General features: G+C 44.8%; 1 protein-coding gene across 1 annotated transcript in view; it reads right to left on the bottom strand.

The window, feature by feature from the left end:
• Positions 1 to 1,830, bottom strand: part of galnt13 (polypeptide N-acetylgalactosaminyltransferase 13) — a 403,934-nt gene extending 402,104 nt beyond the window's left edge. Inside the window, exon 1 of the mRNA XM_067987444.1 lies at positions 1,473 to 1,830. The gene's annotated coding sequence lies outside the window, so the exon portion shown is untranslated. The remainder of the gene's footprint in view (positions 1 to 1,472) is intronic.
• Between the last annotated feature and the right edge of the window lie 18,022 nt (positions 1,831 to 19,852).

The following is a 19,852-nucleotide window of genomic DNA, read 5'->3' on the forward strand; positions in this document are numbered from 1 at the left end:
AATGTTAGCCCACACAGATTCTTTGCTATGTTCTACATCCCTCACCATTACCGTAATTTCTTTCAGTCCAGTGGGTGGGATAGAATGACCCATGGGTTCTGTTTGTTTTATATCTATAATATAAAACAGACTACTCTTTCTCTAACACACATTAAACCCCCATATCTTAAAGTCGATGAATCAAAGTTTTTCTTCTGCATCTCACTGTATTGCACTACACCTATTCTATGTTGGGGGTGCATAGTAACTTGTAGTGTTCAGTATTCTGTACCTTAGCTTGTGTTAGGAATCTAAATAAATAATGGCAAGAAAGGGAACCTAGGTAACTATTGTTGGCTCTGGTTGAGCCTGTTTGACAAACCCGAGTGTTTCTGTATTATATACACATGTCCTTCCGGGTGTACTACATCCACCATGTGAAACTGTCCTTACATGTGCAAAATTAAAACAGCCTCATCAAGGAAAGCTTTAATTACATATATAATACTCTGTAAAGAAAAGAATTCTTGTACTATGGGATACCACCATTTTACTATGCTGACTCTTGTAAATGCAGGGCGTCTTATTTGTTCCATAAATTAATTAGCGAAAGCAGCACAGATGGAAATGTATAATTATGCTGCAGGAAATAGTGCCGTCACTGCGTCTACAATCGAAAGCTGCGGGCTGGGGGGCTTTTACCAATCCCACTAATACGAGCAAACACCAGACCAGCAACCAACAAAACATTTGTCAGGTGTTTCCTACTGAATCAGTCCACTAAATTAATAAACACGCACTTGCCACAGTTTAGATCAAGTCTGAGTGCGTGCATTACACAGCCGAAATCTCAAACTAACTTGAAAAGTTCTGATAAGTCACGTTATATAAAATATCCACAAAACGTCCCGTGAACATCAATTTAAATTTGCAATTCAGCTGCTCAACATCCGAATCTCACAGGGAGAAAGTTTCTATTTGATGTCTGATGTAATTTAAATGTAAGGAATCTTACAACACCAGGTTATAGTCCAACAGTTTTATTTGAAAATCACAAGCTTTCGGAGGCTTTCTGTGATTTTCAAATAAAACTGTTGGACTATAACCTGGTGTTGTAAGATTCCTTACATTTGTACACCCCAGTCCATCACCGGCATCTCCACATCATGACGATGTAATTTAAAAGTGGAGAAAAATATTTCAGCTATGGAAAAATGATACACAAAAACGAATTGGGTTGGCAATCTAACCAGTGTGTTTAAAATTATTTCAATTCAAAGTAGACTTACTGCAGTCTAGCTTGAACTCTGACTTGTTGCCTTTAAAATTGCTTTAACATTCTCCAGTACAGTCACTCTTTACATTAACTCGACTTTTTTTCTGACACTATTGCACATTTGTGCCCTCTTAAAGTGCATTGACACCTATAATCTCCCACGGAAAATATTGAGCAAAATATTATCTCTTAAAGTCAACGAAATGGTTTTACTTACGCTATGACATCAAATAGATACGAGAGTCCCTGCTGCAATCAACTTGTTGCATTCTTGCACACCAAGCAGAGACGATTCACTTGTTACAAACACTTAGAAACGCGGCGCTTGTAAAAAAAATAAATAAATCCTGCGAAGATTTGGTAAAGTGCAATAATAATTATGGGAGCCGAGAGATGCTGCCGTTTTTCTCCTGTAACTGCGCTGCTGTGGGTTCGCTGCCAAGAGCCGCAGTCTGCGGCTCCGCCATCACTTCACAATGTTTGCTATTTACTTTGACCTGCCCGTGCGGTGCTCACAAGGACATTTATTATTATCAGGGAGACTGGTTAATTCTCAGCCACAGCCGCCGATTGCAGCCTCGCAGTTCAGGTGCCAGTCGCACGGGGAGGGGAGGCGGTGGAGGGAGGGAGGGAGGGGGGGGGGACCGCCCACTTGGCTCCGCTGCTCGAACGGGACCGGAGCTCGGCTCCCAGGCGGCCGTCAATCACAGCGCAGCCGCAGGAAGCCCCGCCCCCCAACACCAACCTCATTGGCTCTTTTGTTTAACAGCGACCGAAGCGACCCAATTGGGTTCCCGAGTGAAGGTCCCGCCTCTGCCCTGCCGGTCATTGGTCCGAGGAAATGTCAATCAGGCGCGGTTCTCGCCGGGCCCCGCCCCGCCCCGCGAGCTCCTTTGCGGCGGCTCCAGGCTGAGCCCCGGGGGCGGGGGCTTGAGGTCCGCAGCTGCTGCTGGTCCCAGCCTCGGGGAGAGAGGGAGAGAAGGGACGGGGATCGGAACTGAATCTCCCGGAGAGCAGCCTCCGCACTGTGAGCCCGCGCAGGGAGCTGTCCCAGGTCGCGGTGCTGGATTCCTGTTGCCTTTTTCCTTTAATTAACAAGAGGGGACACTGGGCTGTCCCAAGTGTCATCAAACGAAAGAGCCCCCGTTTTAGAGAGGGGCACAACTAATAGAACCCCTTGCAGGGCTACGGGGAAAAGGCGGGGGAGTGGGACTAGCTCGATTGCTCTTGCAGCGAGCCGGCACGGGCTCGACGGGCCGAATGGCCTCCTTCGGAGCTGTAACTATTCTATGATTCTAACCCCAAATCATAAAAAAACAAAGGAAACTTATCAAACTAAATATTAATATTGCCACCCGTATCCAATATGCCCTCCAGTCCCTGCGGTGCCCACCGGTCGTGGAAGGCCTCCTGCGTACCAGCAAATATTACATGCTCCTTCTCCAAGGCCACCCAGGCGCAGACAAGGCTGCAGAAGAGAGGCAGGCAGTTGGTGCGCCCCCTCCCCCCTCCCCACAGGTCACGTCCAACCCGGATTCGTGTTGCAACTTTGATACTAACTGCAAAATGATATTTCTTGTATAAGGTTGGACTGATGCGAAATATACTAACAGTAGCATTGGGTGGAGACAATCCAGTCCCATAAGTAGGGCAAAAGAGAAGTAAATAGGACACATTCCATTACAACAGGCAGCTATGGTAACGTTTGACAGCTTAAACGAAGTAAATGTACAATAAAATTATCATAAACCTACGCTGATCGATTTTGTTTAATGCAACATGTAAGAACATAAAAAGTCAAAAACTTGAAACTTTCAATCAGCCCATCTAGCTCGTCCCTCAAGGGTTCTAGTACAGTACTCACTTTGTATTGTAACTATCAACTTCCAATGGATAGCTCCAGTTTCAGTCAGGCAGTACCCCATGTAAGAACATAAGAAATTGAAGCAGGAGTAGTCCATACGGCCCCTCGCGCCTGCTCCACCATTCAATCAGATCATGGCTGATCTTCAACCTCGACTCCATTTTCCCGCCTGATCCCCATATCCCTTGGTTCCCCTAGAGTCCAAAAATCTATGTATAAAAAAATGTATGTATACAATACAAGTAAAATGCTGCAGATGCTGTGACTCTGAAACAAAAACAGAAAATGCTGGAAACACATAGCAGGACAGGCATTACTTGTGGAGAGAATAGATACGTTTTGGGCGGGGACTCTTTCAAACCTGATGAATTGGAAGCAAATGGGCAGAATCACAAAAAGGCAGGCATACAAACCTAGAGAGGAATCATGAGTGGAATGATCTAACAGATCATCTCAGTCAAGTAATGGACAAAAGCATTAAGACATGGAAACAGCAGTGAGTAAATAGATAAGCAAGTAGGAAGCCTGAAGAAATGAGAGAGATGGGAAACATGGGAAACCTAGGGGTCAGGTAAGAAATTAAAGCAGGTTTGAAAATGAGGATATACCAAAAGTCTGCAGTTACTGATGTTAACTTGAGTGGAAACTGCTTCACAGTGATGTTAAAGTTCTAGTGTAAATGCCCCCAAACTCAACCAACCCAGAACCCATTCCCTAATGTCCTGGACTCCACTACTTTATCTGATAGACTATTCCAAATGTTCATCACCCTTTGAATAAGGATTTTTAAAACTCTATTTAAGATTTACTTTTCATGTATTAAATGTATGCCTATTTGTCCTACTAACTTGACTTAACTTTAAGTAGTAGAATCATAGAATCATAGAAGTTTACAACATGGAAACAGGCCCTTCGGCCCAACATGTCCATGTCGCCCAGTTTATACCACTAAGCTAGTCCCAATTGCCTGCACTTGGCCCATATCCCTCTATACCCATCTTACCCATGTAACTGTCCAAATGCTTTTTAAAAGACAAAATTGTACCCGCCTCTACTACTGCCTCTGGCAGCTCGTTCCAGACACTCACCACCATTTGAGTGAAAAAATTGCCCCTCTGGACCCTTTTGTATCTCTCCCCTCTCACCTTAAATCTATGCCCCCTCACTTTATTTTGAGTTCATTTTATCTATGCCATTTTCCATACCTCAATTAAAGCACCCTCTTAACCACCTTATCTCTAGATTGTAGAGCTGAAGCTTTGCTAACTTTACTTAATTGCTTGTTCCCTTCACACTTATATCATTTATTTTCCTCTTCTCTCTACCTTTTCCAATACATGCATATTCCTTTGGCTGTGTGGTGACTAGAAATGTGCACAGTACTTTAAGTGTGGTCTGACTAGTACATTAAAGAAATCTCGGTATACCGCTGTTGACCTATACTCCACTGTTCCGGCTCTGTGTTCCAACATGCTATTTTCATTTTTAATTGGTTCTCCACATTGTCTTGGAATTAAAAGTGAACAAGTCTACTGTTCCATCCACATCCCTTTTACAGTCTCCCTGTGCTAATTTTGGCTGCTTAAGCTAAACAAGATGGGTCCAAACCTCACATCCTATCCATCATTATGACTTTCTACTTTCAACTCTGCAATATTACCTTCAATGCCACTGAGACCCTTATCCATGCTTTTGTTACCTCCAGACTTGATTTCTCTAGTTTCTGCTTTCTGGCCTCTTGACCTTCATCCTACACAAATTCCAACTCATCTAAAATTCTTCTACCTGCATCCTGTCCTACACAAAGTCCCATTCACCCATCACCCCATGCACATTGGCCTCCATTGGCTCCCTATCCCCTAATGCACCAAATTCAAATGCTTGTTCTCATCCTTGTCTATACATCCCTCTGTGGCTTTGCCCCCTCCCACTTCTGAAGCCTTCCCTAGTCCTACACCCCAATCTGCATCTTTCAGTCCTCCAACATTAACCTCATGTACATCACACCCTCTTGCTCACCCTGGCCCCACAATGGAAATCTTTTCACTTAAGTTGAAGGCCTCTTCGTCCTTCCTACCAGCTGCCAACATGCTTCAGCCTGGTGGGAAGTCACGGCTTCCCTGCTCAGGCCCTAGTTAAAATGCTATTGTGATCTTATTGACGTCACAGGACCCCGATTAGCACTTAATGAGTTTGGTGGGAGTCTCATGCGGCATCAAAACCAGTAGCATTTAATCAGAGATCGGCAGTAATGAAGCAGCAAATGGAGCCACTCCATTTTAACTGATTGCCTGCTCCATTCTTGCCAAGCAAGGAGAATTAAAATTATCTTAAGCATCCCTAAGCATAACTTGATTGAAAAGTGATGGGCACAGCATACAAGATCACTGAATCCATAATAGTTCACTTCAACGTCTTTTACCAGTCAGAAAGAGAAGTCCCAAAAGCACTTTTCTGGAAATGACAGGCTGTTATTTCCTTCCATGACAAAGTTCTTTCATATGTGTCCTCTGAATGTGTTGTGCACTGTGTGCAAGTTTTATTAAGTTAAGTATTTTCTGCAATGAACTGTCAGAACCCAGAGTTCAGAAAAGTGTAATAAAGTTATGTTTGAAAAGACAAGTAGAGGAACCAAATTTACACTCATGTAGAAAGGAATAGTTTTGCTTACTCAGGTGAACTATTTTCAGTATCAGAAATAATCAAACTCAAATTTTCCAGTTGCACTGTCTTTCTGTTTATATCAACTTGAGTATTATTCACAAAGCTTCTGGAATAACTTTCTGCCATCCCCTGCCACTGGAAATAACATTGGCGTGCTGATATGTTGTTCCCACTTTTGCTAAAGTTCAGATTCAGCCTCTTGTTTTTTTCATCCATTAATACTATGGAAGTTAATTCTTCAGCAACATTGGGATTCAGTGATACTCCCAATGCTATGGGTTGTATCAGAATATTAAGGTGCAGGTAATAATAAATATAAATTTAGAAATTACCGTTTGTGCCATTGGCCTATGAACATTTAATGCAAATTTGACATTGTCTGTCTAGTATCTTTGATGTGGAGATGCCGGTGATGGACTGGGGTTGACAATTGTAAACAATTTTACAACACCAAGTTATAGTCCAACGATTTTGAAATTTACAAGCTTTCGGAGGCTTCCTCCTTCCTCAGGTAAATGTCAGGAACTCCTCGAAGCCTACGCATTTATAAATCACAGAACAATACATGGTGATTACAGACAGTCTTTGCAACTGCCCGTTGCCAAGGCAATCACCGTGTTCAGACATAGAGGTGTTACCTACAGAACCCCCGAATATACATTCAACAAAAAAAAAACAAACAGGAAGAAAAAACAGAGAGAGAGAGGCAGAAACATCCGGAAGGCAGAGAAAGCCAGCAAATGACCCGTTATATTAAAAACAGATAGCTTTTGTTCGCTGGTGGGCTTACGTGTAGTGTGACATGAACCCAAGATCCTGGTTGAGGCCGTCCTCATGGGTGCGGAACTTGGCTATCAATTTCTGCTCGACGATTTTGCGTTGTCGTGTGTCTCAAAGGCCGCCTTGGAGTACGCTTACCCGAAGGTCGGTGGCTGAATGTCCCTGACTGCTGAAGTGTTCCCCGACTGGGAGGGAACCCTCCTGTCTGGCGATTGTTGCGCGGTGTCCGTTCATCCGTTGTCGCAGTGCCTGCATGGTCTCGCCAATGTACCATGCTCTGGGGCATCCTTTCCTGCAACGTATGAGGTAGACAACGTTGGCCAAGTCACAGGAGTATGAACCATGCACCTGGTGGGTGGTGTCCTCTCGTGTGATGGTGGTATCTGTGTCGATGATCTGGCATGTCTTGCAGAGGTTACCGTGGCAGGGTTGTGTGGTGTCGTGGACGCTGTTCTCCTGAAAGCTGGGTAATTTGCTGCGAACGATAGTCTGTTTGAGGTTAGGTGGCTGTTTAAAGGCGAGTAGTGGAGGTGTGGGGATGGCCATAGCGAGGTGTTCGTCGTCATTGATGACATGTTGAAGGCTGCGGAGAACATGGCGTAGTTTCTCCGCTCCGGGGAAGTACTGGACGACGAAGGGTACTCTGTTGGTTGCGTCCCGTGTTAGTCTTCTGAGGAGGTCTATGCGATTTTTCGGAGGAGTTAACCCATTTATTTTAAATTGATATGGCCTCAATTAAAATGGCCAACAGTGGAAAGCATGTGGATTAGTTAAGTACATGTCTACTACTATCACCAAAAATATTTTTTAGACTACTGGCATTAAAAACATCAACCAAATTACCACCTAAGTGAATCTCCTCTAAGACTGGCCAGTGAATGTGATAAGTTGTTTTTTCATTATTGTTCTAGTGAGTGATGGTTACTTTTTTATTATCAAGGCTCTTTTTCTGATTTCCCCTCTAATCTCTGTGCCTCTCTCCTCTTCATTCTCTGCCTCTCTATAAAGTAACTCTTCCCACATATCTCAGCAATGATCTGCTCAGTTTCTTTCAATTCATTCTCATTCTGATCTGATCTGTCCTCCTTTCCTGCCTTACTGCTTAGTTTTCTACATGATCTCTCCTGATTTCTGGCAATATTTTGCTCTTAGTCTTTAGATACCCTAGATTTATAATTACTCACTTCCTTCCTTTTTTTCCTGCCCTTTCCTCTTACTTTCTGGAAGTCCAGTGTGTTCCTTCTGTCTTTGTCGTGTGACACTACCACTGTGCTAAGTGGGACAGACTAAGGACAAATCTAGCAGCCCAAAACTAATTCAATATATAGAGTGCAGAAGAGCATGCCAGGAGCAGCACCGGTCGTACCTTAGAATAAGGTACAAACCTAGTGAAGCTACTACATGGGGCTATCTGCATGCTAAACACTAAAAGCAGTAGACTATAGACAGAACTAAGTGGTCCCACAACCAACAGATGTAGCTCTACCACACCCAATTGAGAATGGTAGTGGACAACCAGGCAACTAACAAGAGGAAGAGGATCTATGAACATTCCCATCCTCAGCCATGACAAAGCCCAGCATGTCAGTGCACAAGACCAAAGTTGTTTTAGATGGTACACACTGCACGATGGAGGGAATGGATGTTTAAGCTGGTGGATGGGGTGCCGATCAAGCGGACTGTTTTGTCAGTGCAATTACTCCAATCCTTTCATAGATTGAGGCAGTTTGGTTTCATATTTTGAAAAGGAAGATTGATTTAAGCATCTCTGGTTTCATACAGATAAATTACAATGCATAGACAAACATACAAAAATGAACAGAAAAAGACCAGCTGATTCATTGAGCCTGTCCCATCCCTGCAGAGTGTGACTTCCACACACTATCATCCCATCCCCTTCCCTGCCTCCAGGCAGTTACACAATCTCCTGGAGAGGCAAAAAACAGAGAAAAAAACCTTAGGCCAATTTAGGAAAACTCCAGGAGACCACGGTGATAGGGAGCTCATCCCTCAGTGACCAATATACATCTCTACCTATGTGTAGAGATGTTTGCCACACTCAGGAACTCATCCAGCTCCCTTCTGAATGCTTGCAGCAAATCTGCACTCACTGCATTTGCCAACAACTTAGTTGATGACTCTGCGAAAAGAAGTACCTCCTGGCACCCTACTTAGTGGTATTCTTTTGTAACTTATATTTGGGTCTCTTGGTCCTCCCTAACCTATTTAGCAGAAATATCCTATCCACTTGGACCAAATCTAATCCTTCCATTATTTTAAAGACCTCAATCATATATCTTCAAAGTCTACACTTTACAAAAGTAAGGAGCCCCTGCTGTCTAAACCTTTCAGGATAACTAAGAGCCTTCTGAATATTTTCCAGGGCTTCTATATCCTAAACCATGTGAGGGAACCAAAACTGGATATAGTATTCCTGATGTGGCCTGACCATAGCCTTATACAAAGAAAGGATAGTGTTTGTTTTACATTCAATTCTTCTGGCAATACATCGTAACACCCTATTTGCTTTTCCAATACCCTCATAGTTCTAGTCATGGACCTGCAATCAATCATTCCCTATAGCTCCAGGTCCTTCTCCTGGTCAGCAACTTTGAACATGCAACCTTGCATGATATATACATGGCAAAGCATGGAGTTGCCCAAGCCAAGTTCATCACGCAATAATTGCCTATATTAAAAGCATCTGCCAGACACTGGCTCATTTCCCCATCACATCTAAGGTCTTTACACCCACACGTATCTTCGTATCATGCACAAACTTACAGATAGTTCCTCCGATGCCTTCATCCAATATGTTGATAGAGATGCTGAGGAGCAACAGCCCCGATACTGATCTCGGTGGAACACCACTACTTAACTGAATATGTAATTACTCCTGCTGCTCCCGGCTCCACATTCAAAGAACACAGCTGCTACTCCACCAACCCCCCGGCCTCCATTCGGCACATCCCCCAGATCACCGCTTCCCCCCCGATCATCACCCCCTTTCCCCTTCCCCGCCCTCCTTCCCCCTTCCTCACTTATCTGAGGGCCATTGCGACGCCAGCAGTGGCCCAATCATCATTCATGCTTTGCCGGCAAGCTGCCTGCTACTCTCTGCAGCTCTCCAGTTCAATGTAAATGAGGCCTGAAGCCCAATATCCGGGGCACGTCAGGCCTCACCATTCAGGTGCAGGGACTGATCCCTTAGCCTGAATTTCTAGGCCAGTTATTCAAAAATGGATTTTCTGATTCATTTTCCAGGTATCTAAATTAGATTGTTTAGATTAGTTGAATTGTTTTCTTCACATGGAATGTACATTGGGTTATGATATCTACAAGAAGAGACAGTCATTGGAATGCCTTTGGTGCAATAGATAATTTTGCTTAGATAAAGTCCATCTTCTGATTGTTTAATAAAGAATACTTGTAGGGATTTTTCACGCAGTGGAAGAAAAATAATTTAAGATGAAAAACATATCAAAAGCAGTGAATGCCATTTGCTACCTCTTTCTCATGGAAACGCTTTAGTTGGATATATCTCTTTCACCTTGGCACTCTGCCAAAATCCTACTTTGATGTAAACAACTACTGGCTGTTGGCTGACAGCATTACTATTTTGCAATCAAAACTGAATTGACTGCAAACAATGTCTTTTGTAGAATGCAGATCATATGAAGCCTATAATTTGTCATGAGAGCTAAAGTGGTTTTTAGATAGAATGGACACAGGAAGTGAAAAGGTTGTTTAATGGTTATCTTAAACCTTTCTCTTCAAAATAAAAAGTGAGGAGTGGATGCATGCTGGAAATTTTCCCTAATGCTCCTGTTCCTCGATTTCCATATTTCTGCAAAGTGACGAAGCTACTGAATGGAAGATGAAGGCAGGTTGGACACCTACATATTTTCTACCTTATGTCTCAATTTACCCACCCACCAAAAAAGCCACTTGCTTTTATTTAGTGAAAGACAAAGATGTGACAGATAGAAAATTTAAGATAATGTTTGAAGTAGTTTTAAAGATAGAGTTGAAAAATATTTAAAAGTGTACTAGTAGATCTCTCGTGACATTGCTCACAGTGAGTCAGAGGATTCGCTGTTTTGTAATAATTAGGGTCTTCATGTCATGGAAGGGATAGTATCAGGGCCACTGATTTGGAGTGACTGAATAAGTCAAAAAACATTTTTATTAAATGGTGTTCTTTGATTTTTCTTGGTGTTTTGGGAAGTGAATGCCACAATGCTGTCCAGTATTCTATGAAAACTGTACATAAATGGCCTTATTAATTCCTAACCATTTTTAAAGCTGAGAATACACGGCAAGATGGTATAGAACATGTACCAGTTAGAGGTAGATGTCTGGTATTTAGCAGTACTGGGGAGAGGGACTTAGCTGCACTTGGGGGCAGTCGGTACTTTGGTAATAACGGATGCAGTCCCAGTCCTGGGGTTTGTATGAACTGGGATGGAGTTTGACATGACTGTAATGGAGCTTCTGGAGTTTGGCAGTCCTTTTGATCTGTGGAGAGGGAACCTGGATGGGGTGGGATTGGGGGCTCCCTACACTGGGAGATCCCGTATCCCTGGCCCATAAGGGACTCACCATAACATTGGAAGCTGGGACATCCAGTGCGATGAGGTGTCCAGCTTCCAGAAGGGTGGAAATAGGTCCCACCAGGTGCATCAAGGCTAGAGAGAGGGCCTGGACCCTCAAAGATGAGGAAATGTTTTCTTTAAATTTGTGGATCAGCACTGGAGGGATCAGTTGGACCAGCAGCATAAATGGGGCGGTATGTGATGTAATACCCTTTTGGGCTGCTAAAACTCCCATTTCGCTGGGCAGAGAGTGTTAAAATTGGCCCAATTGAGTCTAAGCCCAAGCTTCTTGGAGTAATTTTAATGAGGCATCAATAGACAATTTAATGGTTAAATTTAATAATGTTACTGTGAAACATGAATGTTTTAAAAATGAGCTTTTGTTTCAACTCTTATTTTGTCCATTATATATTTCAGTCTGAGAAAAACATGGTGGATGAAAATTTTTCAGAAATACTTTGAATGATTAGTACATTAAAGAAAGATATGATCACCCTGAAAAACTCAGAGTGTGACATGCCAGGCAAGGTCTGATATCTCTAACATTGAAACTCCTCTCACAGCATCCACTAGTAGAATCACAGCCAAGGATTACAGAAACGTGGCCATTTTTATAATGGAATTTTCCATAGGAAGAGGTTTACATAGGAGTTTTAAATGGAATTTGCGACCCACATACTAAATTTCATATATTAACTAGCGGATGTCCCATGGCAGTGCTCAAGGTGAGTTGGAGGTTTTAAAAGAACAGGGCGTTACTCAAAATAATATTACCTGGGTTACTGGTTTATCAGCATTGGGAATATCTCTGGGATCTGGCAATACTGGGACAGAGTCACTGTTTCTAGCAATATTTTGAGATGGACTCCATGGGCCTGTGAGCATTAGCTATGTGACCCAAAGGTTCTGGAAACATTGGAGAAGGAAGTGCTGCGAACACTAGGGCAGGTCCTGGGATGCAATCACTGGCAGCATAAATTTCAGGCCACTTGCCTTGCCAGCAGTGACCCGAAGGTATGTCCCGGGATGGGGGTTAGAGCAGGCAATGGTGGGGGGGCGGGGGGGAGAGAGCAATCGCGATGACTGTGGAGTTGGGCAGCACTCCTGGATCCACAGGTAGGTATTTTTAAAAAGTTAGATTTTAAAAACTTACCTTTAGTTGGTGGCCACAGAGGCCGCTGAAGAATCCTATGTGGGACAGGTCTAACACCTGCCTTGCTCATCACTGCCCAATTTCACAGAGGCGGCCCATGTCAGGCCTAAGGTCCCTCATTTACATATGTAAGGGATATAATGCCTGTTTTAGGCAGCCACCAATGATGCCTGAAAAATGGTCTGACCCAATTTTGGACTGGACGTTTTTCGGGCGTCCTTGGGGTGCAGACGTTGGTCTCTGAAATTGGGCTTTGTAATGCTTGTTTTATGCATTAGACTGTTTCTTTGATGAGATGCTCAAACAGCTAACCAGCAACTGCCTTTTTTGAGAGAACCTTCTAACTGTTGATTCAAAACAGTTAGAAGGTTCAAAAGAAAATTGCCTTATATCTCAGAAGAGACAGAAGAGTCCCAATCAGGACAAGCAGTATTTTGGATAGATGACCTGTCAGGTCAAAAAGGAAATGGCAGTCAAGTAGAAACTGAAGCAATCCTGAACTCTGTATATATCGAACATTTCTGTTACCTTCAGGCCTGTTACCAGGGATTCCACAACAACAAACCTTACAACATTGTATTGGGATAAATCAGGTGCATGACTCTGGCTGTTAAAGTCCCTCTGTACAATGTCTGAGCCTTAAAGAGACAGCTACCACAATAAAACTAGACAAAAATGTCACACTGTCATTCAAGATATAATCAGGGAAGCCTGTTATTTAGCTGAAATGGAATTAATTCCAAACTGGACAATTTCATTCATCAATAATAAATATTGCATTAATTTGCTAAGAATTAATGTTCTGTACACTTACCATATATTAAAAGTCTGTATATAGCACACACTTCCTGTAAGCATCACACTTACAAATTAGCCATCACACTTCAGAAGATAGATTTCAGCATATCCTCTGATTAGCTGTAAGCAATGCCATGAAAGGACTGCTAGAATTATAAATAATGTTTCAAAATAGTAACACAGTAAAGAATTTTTAAACTCTTCAAGATTCACTTTCATGGTTTAATGGTATCCTGTCAATGTATTACTGCCTTGAAACACATTGCTAGTACTTATTATTTTCTACATAAAGATTGATTTGGTTACTATGGGGGAAAAATTGGATAAGGGTCCATTCTGGGTGATGGTAGCGCATACAACCCCGTGCCCGACAGATCCTACGCAGGCAGCACGTGAACTTCATGCTGCCTGCTACTTACCATGAAATCACCGTGCAACAAGTGCAGCTCTCGCTGCTGAGAGGCTGCACGGAGAATGAGGAAGTTGGAAATGGGGTGTGCACAGCGCACATCATCAGCAGCCTGCACTACTTAAAGGTGCAGGCACATTTCAAATGGCAGGTACACAGCTAACTAGGAGAAGGAAAAATGGCCGTGAGAGTAGCTGCTCGGCAAGAGAGAGGGCTCCACACTTCTCCAACAATGCTTTCGAGGTGGAAGGCGTAGAACAAAGGAGGGCAAGCATGTACCCGCAGGGTGGCCGGAGACCCTCCAGACTACAGCTGCATAGGCATTGGCAGGCTGTGGCGCAGGAGGTGAATGCTAGGAGGATTGCACCACGCACGTGGGTGCAGTGCCAGAAGAAGTTTAATGATTTGACATGAGTGGTCAAGGTGAGTGAATACAAATGTCAAGTGGCACATCCTACCAACTGCACCACTGCTCCATGTACAACACCCCCGTCACCCACCCACCCACCAACAAACACTGCCCATCCATATGCAATGCTGCATCTCACCCGCACATAGTACCACACTTGCAGGCCACATAGCCACCACTCACAAGTCACATAAACTGGCAGCTATTCGACCATGACAGGCACATCACCCACACACCTTGCAGGAAACTCACTGACACATTGTCCTCTGTCTTGCAGGAGAAGGAGGCGCATAACACCCGGCAGCAGGAGGGACTTGAGGCTGGACGGGCACGTCTGCACTTCCTCACCCCCCTAGAGGAGACGGTGGACCGGATCATTGGGCGGGCCGTTGCTGCAGCCATAACAATTTCCGCGCTGGAGGTCCCAGTGAAGGGGGTCTCTGCATATCTAATGCTCCTTCTCCTTTTCCACATCTCCCTCCTCCTATAATCTTTTCTGACTCATGTCCTGCACATGCTGTCAGCACACACCTCTTACTTGCTCCTCTCCCGAATCCACAACTCAACCTGTTTCCCTTTGTCATTGCAGATACCCAAGAACACATGACGGCACCCGAGGAGGAGGAGGAGGAAGACACTGAAGCCACACCGTCACTCAATCTGACACTTGCTTCCACCAGCTCAGATACTGACACTGTGCGTCCTTTATAGGTTAGGTTAGAGGAGGGTTCTGCATGTGGTGAGACACCGAGCACAAGTGCGCAGGAGGCGGGGCGGAGGGAATGGATACTACAGGTGTCAGCTCGCCGGAGGGAGAGGTCGCTCACTAGTTCTACTGCAGAAGAGTCAGATGAGGACTTCAATGGACCAGGCTACAGAAGACGGCTGATGGATGTACAGCAACAAATGCTTGGGGCACTGGAAAGCCTGCCAGAAAGCCTGTGCATAATGAGAAGGGGCATGGAGGAGTCCAGCTCCAACTTGGCGCAGGGCTTTGCACAGAGCTTGGAGCCCATCCTTTCCAACATGGAACGGGTGGTCACCTCCATCAGCACACCTGTGGAACCCACCATGATGCAGCGTCTGATGACTGATGTCACAGCATCCATTGCAGCACAAACATCTGCCATCCAAGCTCAGACTGCTGCCTTGGAAGCTCAGACTGCTGCTATCGTGGCTCTGGGGACCACTGTGGAATGGGGCTTCCAGGGTGTCACAGCACTCCAGCAATTCGTTCTCCAGCCGATCACCAGGAGTGCTGAGGCGCCGCCCCGAGAGAGTGGCAGTGGCGCCATGGCAGTCGGACCTGCTGTCCTTTCTCAGGACGACAGCATTCCTGCTCCCACCCCTGCCACTCCAACAATGCCCTTGTTGTTGCCTCTCGGCCAGCCAGGCCAGACTGCTGCAGCCCACGCTGCGATGGTGCAGTCTGAAGCCGGGCCCTCCAGGCCCAGAGCTGCTTGAGGTCGTCCTCCAAGGCCATCTGCACGTTCTTCCGTTGAAGGCCAGCAGCCTTCCACCACCCATGCTCCAGCCACTGGGGAAGCACCTCGTAGGAGCACTAGGAAAGGTAAAGACACACGAACAACAGGCACTAAGGGAATGCACAAGGGTGAATAGTACTGTTATGTTTGCACAATTTCATTTATTCATCCATAAATGAGAGTTTGATTTTGCATTTGGTGGTGGTTTTTATTTACGCAATGAGCTGAGAGGGACAGCAATGTGTAATCAGATAGAGGGCGATTTTATTGTCTTGTGGGAGCAGAAAGGTGGGGAATGTAGGACTGTTGGTGAGTTGGGGGATGTAGTTCAAATTATTGATAGTGGGCATGGATCAGGCGAGTACGCAGAGCCCTTGCAGACAAGGCGTGTGGTTCCTGCTGCACCCTTGCGTCTTCCTCCACTTCCTGTTCCGGCTTCACCCCCTCCTCCTACTCCTTCTCAGCCTCTTCCACCTCCTGCTCCTCCGCCTCTTCCTCCTCAGCCTCCTCCACCTCCACCTCTGGCTCAGGATCTTCTGCAATCATTGGTGGCAAAGACTGGTCCCTCATGATGGCGAGGTTGTGCAGCATGCAGCAGACCACCACGAATCTGCCCACCCGCTCAGGGGAGTACTGCAGGGCTCCTCCAGACCGGTCCAGGCAGCGGAAGCGTTGTTTGAGGAGGGCTATGGTGTGCTCCACGATGTTGCATGTGGTAGCATGGCTCTCATTATAGGCCTGCTGAGCGCGTGTGCATGGGTTCCTGACAGGTATCATGATCCACGGCATGAGGGGGTAGCCGTTGTCGCCCAGGAGCCAGCCTTTGACTTGTCGAGTCGGGTGAAAGATAGCTGACATGTTGGACTGCTGCATGACGAAGGCGTCGTGACCGCTCCCAGGGTAGCGGGCATCAAACTCCATGATGCGATGCGTGTGGTCGCACACCAGCTGCACGTTGAGGGAGTAGAAGCTCTTTTGGTTGACGAAGACAGCTAAGTTGATGTGCAGGGCACGCAGGGCAATATGTGCGCAGTCAATGGAACCCTGCACCATGGGGAAGCCAGCAATGCGGGCGAACCCCCGTGCTCGCTCATTCTGATTGTCTCTGTCGAGAGGGAAGGTGATGAACCTGTTCCTCATGTGGTTCAGTGTGTATGTGACCTCCCTTATGCAGCAGTGCACTGCATACTGCGAGATGTTGTACATGTCGCTAGCAGAGGCCTGAAATGATCCTGAGCCATAGAAATTCAGCGCCATGGTGACCTTCACAGCCACAGGCAATGCTGTCCTCGCCCTGCTCTGAGGCTGCAGTTCTGGCCTCACCAGTTGACAGATCTCGGTGACGGCTTCCTTGGTGAACCTCAGGCATTGGATGCAATCCTCCTTGGTCATGTTGAGGTAAGAGAATTGGTCCCGAAAGGCCCTCATTGGGTAGGGCCTCCTGCTCAGTGCCCTGCATCTCCTCGTCCTCCGTCTCCTCACAGCTTGACCTATTGAGTGTGGCCTCTCTGCATGCTCCCAGTCATGCTCAATACCCAGCGAGAGCCCTAGCAGACCGCCCATGGTTGGCACAAATGTTGTTTCACCAGGGTTGTAACTTTCCAACCCGTAAGGCAGTACCTGCCAAAGCACTCTCAAAAGTAGTGTAGGAACTCTGAATAAGAACAGGGAGCTTCAAAAAACACTTCCTACTCCTCCAGCAGCCAGAAGTAATAATCCAGCAACTAACCAGCATCACCTGCACGGCCCCTTTAAATAGCGCTGGTGGGGGGGTCCGTCAGGCACTCTAAGAAACATTTTGATGGTCGGGGATAAGGCTGTGCGTTGAGTTGAGCGTTAAGGTCGAAACTGGTGTGTATCACTTTAATCAGCATTGCACACTGATTGCATGCATTTTCTCCCTACTTTACATGCTTCCAGCGTCCAGTATTTGCGCATGTACTAATTCCTATACCAAGATGGCACCTGGTGCACGTCACGTAGGAAACATAGGTGCGCATCCAAGATGTCATCTTGGATTTTGGAGAGGCCGTGTAGCGCCGAAACAACGGGCGCTACAGGGCCCAATTTAGCGCCCTATATTTTTTAATTTTAATAACACATACCCAGAGGGCCAGACATTACTCAAGTCATGAGCTCCATTATATTTCTTTGGGCATAGATTTAATGTAGAATTGTGCATTTGGTGATTTTTTTTCCTCTCTTAAGACATATCATTATCGTTGTCATGCTTGTTTAGTCCAAAACTGATTGTTGTTAATACACTACTGTTTTCTTGTCAGCAAATGGTGATGTTTTGCTATGAATAGTAACTTGGAAAAAATGTTTGATAGAACAGCACCATCTGCTGAGCCCAGCATTTGTTTCCTTTAAAGGCGAAAGATAACGTATTTGTTTTCACTTGTCTTTAGTAACTGCTGTTTTTAAATGTACTTTTTGAGTACAGTTACCAATAAAGGTGAAGAAAGAGTTCAAATACTGTATTTTGCTCTATTTTACCCTGTAGCACCAACATGCACTTTTAAAGCAAACCATGGCATAAATCACATGTGACGTAGCATTCCATTTGCAATGGGCCAGAATGTCTTTAAATCACCACTGGATCAATATGAATTGGATGTTTTCCATATTATTCATCTCTGCTCCTTGGTGTGATATATTTTAAACCAATGCCAATTCTGCCATTCCCGAGGACAGTTTTGTTTTTAACTCGTGTCCACAAGGTTTACAACCAAAATTACTTAATTTAAAGCTCTTAACAGCCATCACTAGGTAAAATTCTTCTTTTTATTATATGCTTGTCTAGGACAAATATATAAGGCTAGAAATTATTGCAGTGTTAACATATTAACACTTAATGTGTTTGTATGACATTACTCTGCTATTTAAACAAAGCATCAACCCACTTATTTTATTCCTATGTATGCTATTTAAACAGAGGTGTTAACCGATTTATTTTAATGGGTTATCAACTCTGTTTAAATGGCATAGATAGGAATGGCATTTAAAGTTGATTAATGTTCATGCAGTAATATCACAAACAGTAATTTCAAGGCTTTAGCTTTCAATAGATCCACCATCCACAGAAATAATATGGGTAAAAATTCATCTGGGCCCGAACGGATAGCTGAAGCAAAACGCCCAAGGATCGATAGGAATTGGTCTTTGAGCCACATCTGCATACTCAGGGCAAGCTGCAGGCGTTGGTCGCACCTCCACAGGCAGCTCACCCAATGGGAGAATTCAATTTAGGGCCACCTGCCTCACCAGCAGCAGCAGCCCTCAGGCTAGTCCCAGGAGGGAGGGGGGTTGGAGTGGGGTAATGAGGGGCTTAGGAACGATTGTGATGCCTATGGAGTTGTGGAGCACACCTACTCCATAGGAAGGCTTTTAAAAAATAAATTCCATACTTGCATTTAACTGGGGCCAGCAAAGAATCCTGAGAAGGGCAGGCTTCATCGAAAACTAATTTATCCAAGGAGTCCTCTACACGTATTAGGCCCCAATTAACATATTCCTTCCAGGGACACCTGAAATAATAGGCCCCACGAATTTAGCAGTGGGACCAACACCTGCTTAGATTGGGCGTAAGCTGTCCAACTGCTAAATTGGTATGCTTTGCGCCCATTTTATGCCCGAAATCCAGGCACAACACATGCCAATTTCTATCCCATAGTGTCTGATGACTCCAGAGGTTATCATTTTATCTCATGGGACCTATGGATCTACATGAACAAGATTCATTCTCAAGTCCACAACTGAAAGAACAGTAGGCACAGTGGTCAAAAAGATTTGCCTACTTACGAAAGGTCATCGACCTGAAATGTTAACTCTGTTTCTCTCTCCACAGATGCTGTCTGACCTGCTGAGTGTTTCCAGCATGTTCTGTTTTTATATCCTGCTGTACTATTCATGTGTCTTTTGTAAAAAACTTGTATTGTTATCTTGGTGCTGATCAGCCTAATTACCGATGAATCATTAACTGTTAGCTCGTGTTGTGCACTGTAAATTCAGCCACTTTAGCAATACTTGGTAATTTTTGCTGGATCATATTTAATGTGAAATCTGGTAAGTCATTAAATTCCAGTATTTTCTACACATCAGGATAAGTTCACCAACCCTACAGTGTTGTAGCCATGGGGCGATTTTAACCCACCCCACCCAGTGGGAATGGGGTGTCCTTGCAGTTAAAATTGCTTCCAAAAACACATGGCTCTGTTCCTGCCTGCCTCCGCTTTAACCATACATTTTTTTGAGGTGGCCTAGGTGCCCTCCAAAATCAGGCAGTCACCTCATGAATACATGCAAATCAAAGTCCAATGATATCTTTAGGGCCCCAAGGCATTTTTAACTTAAAAAAAACAGAAGTTCTGCCCAGTGCCCAACCTGCTGAATAAAACCTAGCAGTACTGGTTTCAGAGGACCCCTGGAAGCATGATTT

This window comes from Heptranchias perlo, chromosome 7, assembly GCF_035084215.1.
Source record: "Heptranchias perlo isolate sHepPer1 chromosome 7, sHepPer1.hap1, whole genome shotgun sequence".
Lineage (NCBI taxonomy): Eukaryota > Metazoa > Chordata > Chondrichthyes > Hexanchiformes > Hexanchidae > Heptranchias > Heptranchias perlo.